Source organism: Bactrocera dorsalis, chromosome 1, assembly GCF_023373825.1.
Source record: "Bactrocera dorsalis isolate Fly_Bdor chromosome 1, ASM2337382v1, whole genome shotgun sequence".
Classification (NCBI taxonomy): domain Eukaryota; kingdom Metazoa; phylum Arthropoda; class Insecta; order Diptera; family Tephritidae; genus Bactrocera; species Bactrocera dorsalis.
The window spans coordinates 32051919-32066863 of NC_064303.1; the positions used below are offsets into that span (position 1 = coordinate 32051919).

At 36.7% G+C, this 14945-nt stretch overlaps 1 protein-coding gene across 2 annotated transcripts in view; it reads left to right on the forward strand.

Annotated features, from left to right (window-relative positions):
• Window positions 1–293: 293 nt before the first annotated feature.
• LOC105233072 (nuclear hormone receptor FTZ-F1 beta) overlaps window positions 294–14945 on the forward strand; it is a 79334-nt gene continuing 64682 nt past the window's right edge. For both annotated transcript variants that reach the window (XM_049451394.1, XM_049451397.1), the window contains exon 1: window positions 294–2170. The gene's annotated coding sequence lies outside the window, so the exon portion shown is untranslated. The remainder of the gene's footprint in view (window positions 2171–14945) is intronic.

A 14945-nucleotide genomic window follows, 5' to 3' on the forward strand; every position in this document is an offset into this window, starting at 1 on the left:
GTTGGAAAATAATCGTTGGTTCATGTCGTTGCTAAATTGTACATGTTAATACATGAGTGCGTAAGTAGTTATTTACAGCATATTTCGGCAAAACAAAGTTATTCTTAAATTGTTTAACATTAAATATGACCTATATAAATACATACATTCATCTCTTAAATAAAAAAAGTTATTCCTGTATACACGCCACCTGTGGCCATCGAATAGGTTCCACATAGCGTATTGTACAAAACTACCTGCCGCATACAACACTGTGCTGTTGGTATTTAATTTTGCTTAGCGTTCAGTGTTGTCGGTGTTGTCAGTGTTGTTTTTGTGACAGCTGAAAGAGGTTGTTTGGTATATGTCGGTTAACTGTGTTTTTGCGTTGGCGGTGTTTTCTGCAAGTGGATTTTTTATAAATCAGAAAAGCAAAGAATTTATTGCGTGCAAATTGCGAAAATTACAATACTTCTTTGAGTAATTGCTTCTTTTTATTACACACATTCGCTGTAATAATAAATGAAATGCATTTTGTATGAATTCGCAAATAGCAGATAATAAACTTGTATACAAATTTACAAGTTTATGGTTGAATGAAAATGTGCGCGATTTTGTTGTAATTGTAAAATGTAATGAAAACAAAAATTAGTGAATTATTACGAGTTCTACGTTGGCCGTGCAGCAGCAGTCGGTGGTTGGTATACAAGCAAGCAGCATAAGCAATTGCAGTCGACGTCGATTGCGTTGCACCAGCTGAAATTATTGTTTGTTAAATATACTTCGCAACAACAAAATGAGCGTGTGTGCCACTTCTCACTGAAAAATTAAAAAGAGGAAGTCTTGCAAAAAATTTACATAAAAGCGTACGAATGTATGTATGTGCAAGCAATATCAGGTGTGCTAATAGTGAAATATATCTACATGTTTGATTCAAAATATACGACATATTAATAAATTATTAATAAGTGTGTGGCTGAATCAAAGTTAATGTGCTAGTATATACATATAGCGCAAAAAAGATAACTAATGGAATTTTTAACTATTTATTACGAAGTTGATAGATTAGTGTGCAATTATTCCCTCGGGAATGAGCCAACACGAAATTCTGCCTACACAGCAGCAACAACAATAAGAAAACACACAATCCAAGCAGAAGCAAAAAAAAGTCTTGAATAGGTGTTGTTAGGTGGTAGTGGTGGTGAAATCTACGCGTAGCGCTGAGTGAAGTAAAAAAAATACAAGAAGTGCGCTAGCAGCGAGCAGTCAACGTGCGGCGAAAAAGCAAAAATAAAAAAGTAGTTGAAGGTTATTTAAAATATTCTGCTTTTATTGCTGTATACATCCCTTCCCCTTCCAATACTGCGCTGGAGAACATATCTAAACAAAAAAACAAGTATTAAGAACAGTGGAAAGCAAAGAAGTGAAGAACCAGAGCGACCGATACATTCATGTGTCCAACAATCGTATACAAATGTATAGTTGTTTGTTCTTTATTTCATATTTCATTGTGCCCACTCAATGCAGTGTAAACAAAAAATCAAGTGTCATCCGCCAAGCGCCAAGTTTTGTACGAAACAACAATAGCAACAATAACGAAGTGTTATAGTAGCAAAAGCAAATCAGTGCCACTTTACCTGGTCGGGCATGTGTGCAAGTGAGATCGCTATAGTGTGCACTAAAAAGTGGAAAGTAACGTTGCGTATTATGTGTTTTTAGCGGAGAGTGAGTGAGTGATTCCAATAAGAAATAACGACAGTATTCGCACAGCAGACGCACAAGCAAGCATTTATATAGTGAAATATCAAAAATTTCGGCAATATACTACCAATTAATGTGCAGTGATATTCCCGTAATATATTTAACGCATTCTTTATAAAAAAATAATTAAACAAATGTGTAATAACAAACAATTCAACGCACACTAGTGTATGTTAGAACAGCACAAAATGTCGCAGCAGCAGCTACAGCGAACCCACGTATGTGCAATTGCAAGTGAGAGCAAAAGAGAGAGCTTGTATACGCAACTATATTAGCTTCAGCGTAGGCAGTTGTAGAGAGCAACGAGAGCAGCGTGTTTGCTGCAGCGTTGTGTGTAGCGTGTGTAAAGCAGAGAAGTACGTAGCAAAGCGTTGGACGATTGGAAAAAATGTAAAGCGAAGCATTGCAAATGTCAATAAACTCTACAAAGGTAAGCAACACAGCTACAAAAACAAAATAAAATACGAGAACACGCACACATGCATTGTTTGAGCAAGTGTGTGCGTGTGTGTTTATGGTTGAAGCATGCAAGCAATATGCAATGCCTGCATACAACAACTGTAATGACAACAATAAAAAACATTAAAGGTGCAACGCTGTTGCAACGTTGCCACGAGTTTTATGGCACAGGTTACGTATGGTGGGGAGTGAGAAAAAACACTTGAAATCCTGTTGGTTGTTAAAATTTAAATCAGCCATTGGAACTGACTGTGTGTGTTAACAATTTGTGTTCTATTTTGTTTTTGTTTTTTCGGTTTAGCATTTTTTACGGTTTTCCTAGTAAAATTGTAGCGTTAATTAAAGTTTTTGTGTAAATTTTTAATATTCAGGCTAACTGTAATGAAGTCACGGTTGAGTGTTTGTGTTCTTTTTTGTTGCATGTTGATATTTTGAAGGTTGCTAAGCGCAGCGTGAAGTGTGCTTAATTCTTGGAAGGGCTCTATTGTATGCAAACTTACATACTTACATATGGAAATATGTATGTATGGATGAACTAATGCGTTGCAGTGGAACTGGGATTTATATTAAAAATTTGTTTATTGCGACATTTGTTTTTCTTTACAATTAAAATACCAAATAACGTTATAGATATAGAATATGGTCAATAATTTTTGAAAAATAATACCAAATTAAACAAGAAAGAGAATATATACATACATATTTAAAATATTCGTGCCAACTTTATTTCCACATAACCTCAAAATTTATGTGGAAAATTGAAATAACCAAGTTTTTAGCTTTTATTTTTATCTTCTAAAATTTCTTTCCTTCACATAACTAATTTGTGATAAACTATATTTTTTTGGTTCAAATATACGCTTTTTTATAATTTTCACTTTATTTTGACTTTCTATCGGACTCAAAGCGTTGGAATGTTGGAATGTAAGCTCGAATTTGTCAATTTGTACCGAAGACTTTTGGGTTAAAAATCCTTTGAGCTAGAGTTCTTTAACGCTCGGTGCAGTCCGAAATGCTACTTTTAGCAGTATTTTTCAAGCAAACTCGCCTCTCAATGGTTCTCTGTTTCAAAATCTGTCAAAATGTTTACGAAACATAAGCTGTCACTGTCCTGTAGAATTTTTAATACATTATATAGTTAAGCCGTCTGTGTGTATCTTGGTCCGAAAAAAGTCTCGTTATCTGAGTAAAATAAAAAAAAATAAACTTAATTCGCGGTTAGTTAAAATCTATATGGCATAAATAGCTTAACTAAAAAATATCACCTCGGAAACAATTTCCACCCCGAAAACCGATAAATTTCAATTTATATGTATGTATACATATGTCATACTTGCATCGTTCGAATTTGCAACTTTTCACTACAGACTTTTTAGCATTTCTTCAGCGGTACATTAAATATTTAACGGTGATAGTTGTCTACCAATTAACTGTCGCACTTTAACCTTCAATAGTGGCTGTCAGGACAAAAGCATAATAAAAAAGAGAAACAACAACAACAACAACAAGGGCATAATAAGAAGCGAAACAACAACAACTATGCGATGCAACAGCTTAAAACTCATAAACCTCAATTTGCAAGAGTTCAGCGTTAAACATTGTTAAATTAATGAAGGGTAACAAAAGGTGTACAAAAAAACAATAAAAAGTAAAAAATGAAATAAAAATGAAAAATCCATAAAAAGCACAAGTAGGTAAAGCGCAAGCAAGCGCATCGCACATAAAAACTTCACCGCAGAAACCGAATAAAATTGCAGCGACAGAATACAATACCAAAACAAAAGCAAAAAGGTAAAAAGCACGAAGCAAAATGAAATTAAACAAAATAGGTGTGTAGAGTAGCGGTGAAATGACAGCGAAAACAAAAACAAAAATAAATACACACGACAACTCCACTCCTCGTGCGCTAGTGGTGTTTCAATGGCGTTAACCGCTTGGCCACCTTGCTCTGCAGATTTGGGTCACAGTTTTTATTATTATTTCTCAAAGCCAAAAAATGAGAAGAATAAAAATAAAAAGTACAAATATCAACCGGGAATGAAACATATGTACATATGTACATATGTATGTATGTATGTATATACTGTCATAAAAATACTAATACAAAAAGAAAGCTTGGGACGACCAATACATTTTATTTTTATTAAATATTGTTTTTTTTATGTTTTTTTAATTCTTATTATTTTTTTTAATTTGAACATTAAATACACTTTTGCACTCTCAGTGCACTCTGCTCACTTTTGTTTTGATTTTATTTTTGAATTTATTTTCTTTTACTTTTTTGTAAGATTTTTGCAGTAATTTCCGGTATCTGTTAACCGCAGCAGTTGGCTGTTTTGAGTCATGCCTTGTACAATGAAATTTCATTTTATTATCAGCAAAATATCAAGTCGTTAAATGTCTCACCAAATGCATTTCTGTCAAGTTTTCTTCATTTATTATTTGCCATTAACTTATTTATATAAGTATCCATGTCTTGTTTCACTTTGAAATGAGGTTAGGAAGAAGTGGGCTGTATGTTATGTTGTTGTTGTAGGACTTGACAGTCTTTGGCCAGATAAAAATCCGGGTCCGTTCTGGTTACATTGACCGGACTGTTGTGGGAACAGGCTATATGCTATAGTGGGCGGCGGTATATTATCGACGGGACGTGTGCAAATTTTCAACTCGATATGTCAAAAGCAAGAGACTAGTTTGTGTATATTCATACAGACAGATGGAAATGGCTAAATCGACCGAGCTCGTTTATATAAACATATAAACGCGATCTAGTTAAAAGAAGAAAAAGGCGAGACGACTGATTTTCACAAGTTTTCCTTAGGCCAATTTTTTCAGCTAATTTTAATCACTTGTTGCCATGTTCGTACAATAACATGAATGCATAACGTACCAATCAAGCTCCCGGAGCTTTTGTTGAGTTCCTATCAATCTTTGTCCTTATTCCTATTCTATTGGCCAAAGTTGGCCACCTCAGTGAGATTGCTTTCTACAGGCGGTCTATTGTTAACAGTACAGGTCATCAGAAAGAGTCAGATGAATCCCTGCCTGCCAAAATCTTCCTGACCATCAATACTGGCCTGGTTAGCGGCTCAACACTATTCGACCAAAACCGTTTTCGTTTGGCATTCTCCTATGTCACCCACTTTTATATGTAGTTATGTTTCGAAATATATATATTTTTGTTATTCCTAGAACTATGGTGTTGCAATTTTTTGCTCCAATGCCTGAATGGAAAGTCCACATAGACTTTAGACTTTACATATCCCCACAGAAAAAAAGTCTAACGGTGGGACATAACAAGATCTTGGTGTCCCATCGACCGTCCCAAAACGTGAAATTAACTGCTCACCGAAGTGTTCTTCGTCCCAACTGCGGCAATTTTGCTTATCGCTGAACAAAGCTTGGCTCGTCGGATCTTCTTGGAACTTTTTAAGAGCCCATAGAGCGAACCCATGTCGCTTGGGAAGGTCGACCGGCTGTTGTACGCTCTCAATTTAAAATCTCGACGTAAAATGAGCCAAGTCGTTCCATGCGTCAGTCCGAGTGGCTGCGAACGGCGCCGAATCGACTCTTCACGGTCTTCGTGAACACTCTCAGCTACGGCTGCTATATCTTCTTCACTGCGTGCTGGCCATAATGATGCTGGGTTTTAAGATGGGTGATGGTTTTGCCAATAGTAAGGTCAGTAGGCCGATTACCTTGACCATAAGTTGAGTGAAGCGCGCGCAACACATTCTTTGCAGAACGTGAATTTTCTTAATAAGGTTGAACGATTTATAAACGACAACGGTTTCAAATCTTTCCATGATAAAATGTCAAACAATACTGAACAAAAATAAAACGACAGCTTGACACGACTCACGCGCGATCTGTTAAAAAAAGGGTATTGCAAAAAGTACCTCTACTTGAATCACCCGTTACAACGTCCAAGTACGGGTGGGTAGATAGTCAACCTGTTCCAATACCCCTGTGGGATGTAATATTGTCGCAACTCCTAAAAGCGACAGTTGAACGGTCTGGAACCTCGTCGAAATCCAACTAAGTGTCTCAATTTAAAGTTTATGATTTGGCAAATATATGTATGTATCAATTTCTTGACCACAATAGAGTTGAGTCACAATGAGCAACCCCGTCGTGTTACGAGCTGTGCTACTCTTTGACTTCACAAATTAAAACCAATGTTTTTTTCACATAACCACAAAACGATTTTATTTATGCAAAACAAAAAAAAAAACTTGCGACTTAACGCCAAATGAAATCAAGCCAAGAAGCAGCATGAAGAATCTAATCAAATTAACACAGCACCAAGAATTGAGGTTGATTGAAAAATAACACAACAAGAACAGCAAATAAAACGCGCCAGCAACTGGCGACCAAACGGTCGGTGGTATAACGACTTTATCGTGGCAATAGCAATAAAAATCTGCCTGCTGAAGGTTAAGAAATTGACGACGAAGACGCTGCAGAAGCAGAAGAGGCTAAAGCAAATATATGAGGAGAAATCATGTGCTTGCTGTGCTTTGAAAGCAAATTAATAAATACTTGACGTGAGACGTAGAAGAACGCGACAACGTCAATGTAGAAGCTTGGTACTAATGAAAAAGATTTCGCGCAAAGCAAGGAAATTTCAGTCTAGTCGACCAGCAAGCCAATAACATCAGGAAGTAATGCAAACAACACAAATGGCAAAAACAAAAACAAAAGTAGCAATAGAGAGTTTGATGTGCTGTCTAATGGCCGTAGCTGTAGAAGCCATGGCTTCTTCAATAAACCGACTTTGTAAGCAGCTTTTTGTAGACACTCGGTAACATTGAGTATTAGATAGAGGCAGTGTGAGCGCTGGCACAAAGAAAAGTAAGAAAGGAAAATATTACTTAGAATGTGACATAGAAAGAATAGACCTCGTAGTATGGTTGTCGGTGGAAAGCGACTTTTTGTGGGCTCAAAATAGCGTTAGAAGATCATTTGAAGATAGACGGATTTGAAGATAGACGGATACGCAAAAATTCATGTAGAGTTGAATTGTCGTTGTTGTGATGAGTCCAATTTCGTCAACAAGTAATTATAAGTCCAAAGAAATAGCTAATGTTGTTGTTGGAGTCCCAAAGTACATTTCAGAAGTAATTTCGAGGAATGGTGCCCAGTTGAGAGTCCTTGGCCGGATAAAAATCCGGATCCGTTCCGGTTACCTGAAATCGACTGTTGTGGGTCATGTTATCCCAGATATTTGGCTGACGAAGTTGAAACTAAATGGACTAAGCTGTGGGTGTCAAAGATTAATTTCGCATATTGATCGAATAATGTGTATATTATGTTCAGGCCTGACTTATTCTTAGGAAATACTCTTTGAAACTCTTCTTTTGGTAGTTCTATGCCTTTATCTTGTTATTATATTTATTCCTGTGTCTTCTTTCTGCCGGCTTTGCTCGATCCGGACTTCTAGATGTATAAGCGAATTTAATATCATGAAACTAACAATGAAATAAATATGTTCCGGGACATTCCTTCTGCTGGGTCTGACCGATTTGTACATCTAGATGGATAACCTGATCTAATAACCAACAATGCCGTTATAGCTAGATAGTTTTTGAAGAACACTCCATCCCTGCATATGCAGAAAGGGTGAGACTACATTCACTTCTAATGCAAAAAATTTGATAATTCTTTTACATGTTTCGGCGGTACGATTCAATTTAAAGCATTCCGCTGATTGTGAGTTCAAACTAGTTAAGATGTGCAAGACCTCACTGTAGCTGTAGCAACAAACTAATTCCATATTAAATGAACTGATAAGACAGGGGATTCTTACCTAAGTCCCATCAGGATGGTAATAACCTATGAGCCTAGCGTGCGCTCATCAAGCGTTGATCAGTAACCAATACTTGTGAGGTTGGAGCATAAAGGTGCCCTTACCGTACATTGTCCCGGTAAAAGGTGCCTTAACTGCAACTTGTCAGTACTGCAGAGATAAGTATGAGGTGGATCCATCTATGTAGATATTTTTCTACTTCACTGTGCAGCATTCATCAGACTAAGGTTGAAAACATCTCAGATACGCACATACTCTGTCGGAACCCGGCGAATCGGCTGGAATACTCCTAGCTTTTGACCGCCTCAATAAATTTGTGGCTGGCTATAGAGCGTTTTGTCGATATGCGACGGTCTTTTTGATGCTTACTTAGGAGTTGTGGGCATCGTCCTACGTCTAATCATTTTATTGATGTTAAGATTGTATAAAGACAAAGAAGAAAGGGTATTGATACATACATATACCGCGGTGGCAGAAAGATATCTATTTCCAACATAAATTTTAGGTCTTAAGGGGTTATATCGCTTTTCTCAGGTCGCTAACTACACTCAGAAGACACATCTAATATGTTAAGTGGATCAGTAGACTTACTTTTATAAAAGACCACCTAAAGAGATTTTTGGAATTCTAAAAAAGTACAAATCAAGAATATAGGATACAGATCAAATCCCGCTTGAGTCGGTACTACGATACCGGAAGCTACCAGGGTTTTGCCGGACCACTGTTTTTTCTAACTTTATTTGGATCAGTTAGCAAAAGTAATAAAACCGACAAATCTAGTTAACTGTTTTTATTATCCTGTTTGGGCCACTTCTAATTTGGATTAATGTTTGCTTGCAAAATTCGGTTCTCTAGACTCCTAAAAGGGTTGGACCAACTTAGTATCCAGCCTCATGAAAATAAGACCCATTAAGCAACCACAAAACTAAATTTTTTGCTGTGCCTCTTTTTCTAAATACTGACGTGGTGCTGCGATTCGTTTTCTATTTATACTCTTCCACGAATTAATTATTTTCCTTTTTTCTATTTATTTACTGCTTTTATATTTATTTAGTTCAATATTTTACAGCTCGGCTATTGATAAAGCGAAACCATGTCGTCTCGCTAAGCGACCATGATGCTACAGCCAGCCAAGCGTCAGGTCCGGCCTAAACGAGGTGCAAGTCAACATACATATGTACATATGTATGTTTTACCTCGATACAAACTTACTACGTACCTACAACTTGACCAGCCTTCTTACCAACGTTCGTTCGTACGTTCGTCGACACGTCTACACACCGGCCTGTATTTGCCCATCCGGCAGGTTTTCTTGAAACCTCGCTGCTTGTTGGGCGCTTCAATGCTACTTTGGTTGCCACTTTCTGTTGGTGCGCTTACCTTTTGCTTGGTCGGTGCCGCAGGTCGGCCGATCGGTCGCTACGGCAGTCGCATCGCGTCGCGTATTTTTCTTGGATCTGCGCATTTCTTCTATTTGCTTTTATTTTCCAATTCTTAGTGCCTTTAAGGTATTGAGGTGTGTTCGTATGACTTGGCAGAGTCTTGTTGAACTTGTTTGATTTTGTTTTGCTTTGTTTGTTTGTTTTTTTGTTGGCGATGTCTCGTAGAAAGTTGCGGCGTTGATGACTAATCACTTGAAAATTGCCTGCAGTTGTTGCGCTTGGAACGTTGTTGCGCCGCGATCATCATCTTCCAAATCATGACCATCATCGTATTTGTCATCAGTAGGCTACACTCATACTACACATTTTAAGTATCATACTACTCTTCTTAATCATGATAGTCCTCGTCTTAATCATCATACTCCTCATCTTCATTATCAACATTACATTTGCTTCATTAACGTGGTCTCATTGCCTGCTTTTGTACTATGTCTCACTGTTCTGATTTTTCTCCATTATTTTTATTGTTGTTACTCATGTTTTCTTTGTACTTGCTGTTTGTCATGGTTTTCGACTTCGTCACACATTGTCGCGCTTTTGCCCATAATTCTATGTACTCGCCGTCTGTGACACCCGCTTTTGCACCCATCTTGGCGCTGCCGTCGTGCCTTAAGAGACCCTGCTTCAATTGTTGTGGTACGGTTGGCCTCTTTTTGTCTCTATTTCTCGCGCTTAACTGACGCGCAGGCGTCGCGGTTTTGAGCCGCCGCGTGTTGCTTGTTTCGGCTGCCTGTTTGGTGTTTTGTTGGTGATTCTGTTTGTTAGTCACCTTAGCGGCCTGCTTTTTCTGGTGTCTTGTCGAAACGTGTTTGCAGTGTGGTTTGTTTTTGTTATTTTTTTCATGTACCCTTCCTTTTTTCGCTCCGCTCGGCACTGATTTCGCTCTACTTTAGCAATTTTTCTTTTGCAGTCTCTGTAATTTTTTTATACCCCGAACAAGGTATATTAACACTCCAGTGGTCGCGCCCCTTTTTGTGCCGTTAGTAGTCGCGCGTACTACATGTGTAGAACATTTTAGACATAAGGGTTTGAAACGAAATATTTGTAAATAAAAAAATTTGTTTTAATAATAATAAGTAACAGTTTATTATAAAACCAAATCAACCAAAAAATATTCATTTTAAACATATTAGGAACTTAAAATCAGACTTCTTGCGAATAGTTATTCGTAAAACGTAAAAGTATATACACAAGTGGTCTACTATTGTAGTACGCGCGACTACTGGAGTGTTAATTTTGTCACGAGGTTTTGTAACACCCGGAAGGAAATGTTGGAGATCCCATAAATATATATACTTGTATATATCAATGATTAGCATGATGAGCTGAGCCGATTTGGCCATCTCCATCTGTCCAACTCCTTCATATTTTAAGATCTCGGTCTGAAATAATAAGTTCTTTTCTTCCCAATAAAGTGCTTATTTGTCGGAATCACCAATATTAGACCAGTATGGCATAAAGCTGTTGAAGTTTCTTCCGAATTATTGCCCAAGGATGCGGTACAATATCCGAGGAAATTTTTTAGATCGGACCACTATAGAATATAGCTGGCATACAAATTAACCGATCAAACTGAAGTCATTGCAAATAAAAATGGCGTGAATTATTGTCCAAGGAAATATTACAATCGCCAATAATATTGTACAGATCCGACAACGGCTCTCAAACAAACTGACCGATCAAAATCGAGTTCTTGCATGGTAACTTTTTTATTTGTGAAGGGTATTATAGAGGTTAAAATTTGATCTTGTTATTTTACTTTATTTGTTGTTGTTTGTATGCGCTGTGATAGTCGTGCCGTTGAAAATTGCTGCCAACATGCTGCGTCACAACAACCGCCACAGCGCACACGAGCCGGAACGTGTTGCTACAACACAAACGTAACAAGCTCACGCGACAAGCAAATGCGGGCTGGTAATTGCACACATACATCCATACATACACATATGTACATACATATGTTGGCTGGTGTTACTGAAACACCAAAGCAACTGTCGCCCGAAACAGACCGCGTTGTTGCACAGCAGAAATCCGCTTTCTGTACTACAGTTGTGTTGTTGCACTCATTTGTTTTTTTTGTAATTTTTTGTTGTTATTGTAGGTTTTGTTATCACTGTTGCTTTGTATTCTCATTTTGTTGTTGTCGTAACTACCATGTTTTTGTTGTTGTTTTCGCCAGTATATTTTTTTTTGTTGTTAATTCCAAAAGCCAACAAGTTGTTGGCTTGAGCAGGTTTTTTAGATCTTGTAATGATTTTTTGGAGCAAGAACTGTGCGCAACGCGTACTCGTAAGCGCTTGTAATTACACTTGTACACAGATGTGCAAAATGTAATAAAAATCTCATTCCAGACTTATTTTACCTTATTTTATTTGTTTTTGTTTTTTTTTTTTAATAATTTGCAAGCTTTTTCATTGTAGCAACTATTTACTTGGCCCTCTGCCACAAGCGAAGTTCTTGTTGATGACTCATTATACGAAAACATAATAAATCACCGTTCTAGTTGTTGCATATGAATTGAGGCTATTGGTGTATCTGTAGTTATATTTTAAACACCTTACAGACATCTTCCAGAAAGTTTGATTTATTGCATATAGTTTATTATTTACATAAAGATTGCGTATATTTCTTTTTGAGTCGAACTCCTTAACTAGAAAGCTGAAATGCGAACTGAAAAACAGCACAGTGTCCGTAACTTGATTATCGCCTAAAAAAGCTAAAAAAAAAAAACAAAAAATTCAAACGAGCTATTCAATTAACTAATTTCGTTGGTTTTTTAGGGGATTACATGGGTTTGAGCGTTTCAAAAAAAAACAAATTATTTTAATTATCTTATTAAATTCTACAACACCTCTAGAATATTGTCCTAAATTTTCAAGCTGATCCGAGTAATAGTTTCGGAGAACTTGTGAAGTCGGTCGGCAAGATTTCTCGAGAGCTGCTCAACCGATCTTCATGAAATTTTACCCAGGTCTTTGAGATACAATTCTTAAAGACTTAGACGAAAAAAAATGAATTAATAAAATTTTTTTCGATTACAATTATTTGAAAAAAAATTCGCAAAATTTTCACTGAAATTTTAATGTTTTTTTGTAAAAATGTCTTCCAAATATTCAATTTTAAGTTTTTTTCCTTCGTCCAAGTTATAAGTTAAGGTTTTAACTAAAAAAAAAACTTTTAAGATCCATCTCTTCTTGGAACCGATCATGGACCCCTGATACTTTAGCAATATGGACAGATACAGAAAATCTAAAATGTCATAATTAAAGTTTTAAAAGTAATGCCTAATTGCCGTCTCTATTGCTTTGGTTTGAGATACTCTTGTGACTCCCGAAAGAAATGTGCAGAGGTTTTGACTATGATTTGTGCCGAATTGCATTCTTTAAACGGTCACTATTATATCTGCCAGTACTCCATTTAGATACATAATTTTCTCTAGATTATGAAAATCCGGTGCAATGAACTATCGGTATGGTCTTTGAAAACCTACTAGCCAATATTTTGGTTGTGACTATACATATAAGAGAGGCTTGTTTTTTTAGTCATGACGGGGTCAGCTGGGAACACAATTACCCTAAGCTGCCCCAGATACCATTCAGCTTCTTCAAGGGTTGTTTAAAGCCTTGGAGCCCTGAGGAATACCTCAGCTGCTGGAACACGAGGAACACAAAGCATACCACAAAGTTGCTTTGGTGTGGTGTTAATGGTGTATACACCAAAATGCTTATACTTCTATGGAAAAGGGAACTTAGTAATATTGTAGAGATAATCGCAAGGCACCTACCCTTAAGGTCCCATCTTAACAGAATTGGAAAAGTGGATTCCGTAGAATGCCGAGCATGCACGGAGGTTGGAACCAACCTTGAGTTGGATGAGACCGTGTCACTGGATGAGATATGCTACGGATTTCAATGCCAATCGTGACTAAAATTTTGTCCTTTGTACCCGACTTTAGGAAGTTTCTACGATCTATACTGGAACTTATCACCTCATTAAATCCCATTTAAGGTGTTAAGTCCAGGTGCAAGTCGGAAAAATCGTTTTTGTGAAAATTTTTGAAGAAAACATGAATATAATTTTAAAAAGTTGAAAGTTTTGGATCCAGCTTATCCCGTAGCCGATCTCCAGGCGGACCTCCGAAAAATTGTCTGGCATTGAGCAAGAATTTTCTTTTTAAAATTATCTCGAGTCCAAGAACCAAAAAATATATTACTACTTAGGAATACAGGTAATGATCGAAGGTCTAATCAATGTTTTTTATAAAAGAATTACACTTCGGAGTGACTTCAAATATCGATTTATTATAACTAAAAATCTTATTTCTGCGATCATTATCTGTCAAATATTCCTGAGAAACTTTTCAGCCTAACTCTAAAAATAGCTTTTGAAGAAAGTTTGGGAGCCATTTACACTAAGTTAAACAATTGTTACAAACACGTTCATATTTTCGAAACTGTTTGCCGGCTTAGCTTAAGTTAACTATTGGAGCATATTCCCAAAAAAAGTACATACGATACATAGTCAAACTTTTTTTATCCTCAAGTGTTAATATGTGTCGTAGATCGATTCTTGCTAAGCCGGACACGACGTAACGACTTTCAATAGTTTTTTTTTCTTTGTATTGTTCTTATATAAGAACAAAAATTGTCCGATCTTTCTTTTCTCCAGAAACCATAGCATTCCATTTTCAAATCGCTGTGAATCCATCCTGTCGTTATCCTTGAGTTGCCTAACCGTTAAGCACACTATCTTCGTATATAAATACTCCTTGAATTTTAGTTCATAAACCACAACCAATCGTTAATAAAAGCAAAGAAATAAAAAATAATAAACAAAGCCAGCCGCCAATGACCTTGAAAAGAACAGCAGCGATGACAAAGCACAACAAAAACACTAAACATTCCAAAAAAATCTATATACAATACATACTTATGTGTTATCTACGGTATAAGTGAAATCGCATGTGTCATTTGCAAATAAATGAAAGATTTAGAGAATTAGTAATAATGCATATATAAATATATACTCGTAATTTATACTCTCTTCATTCATGATATTTTTGGGACAAGATATAATATTTGCTATACTTTCAACAAAAAATTCTTCAAACTTCTTAATTTTTATACTGTGTCATTTCCTTTTCCATGGATGCAAGCATTGTTCCTATGGAACCTTCCTTATGGGCGTAGACACGGCTTACGCGGTTATAAAAGAGTTTACAACAACGCGCCAGTTCTTCTCCTTCGCTGTTTGTCGTCAATTGGAGATTCCAAGGGATGCCTCCTTTCCTTTCACGGAGTGAAGATTTTCCTCTTCCTCTGCTTCTCCCGGCAGGTATTGCGTTGAATACTCCCAGAAAGTGTTTTCATCCATACGGACGAAATGACCTAGCTAGTGTAATCGCTGTCTCTTAATTCACTGAACTATGTCAACGTCGTTCTATGTCTTATACAGCTCATCCTTCTATCGACTACGGTATTTGCCGTTGGCAATGC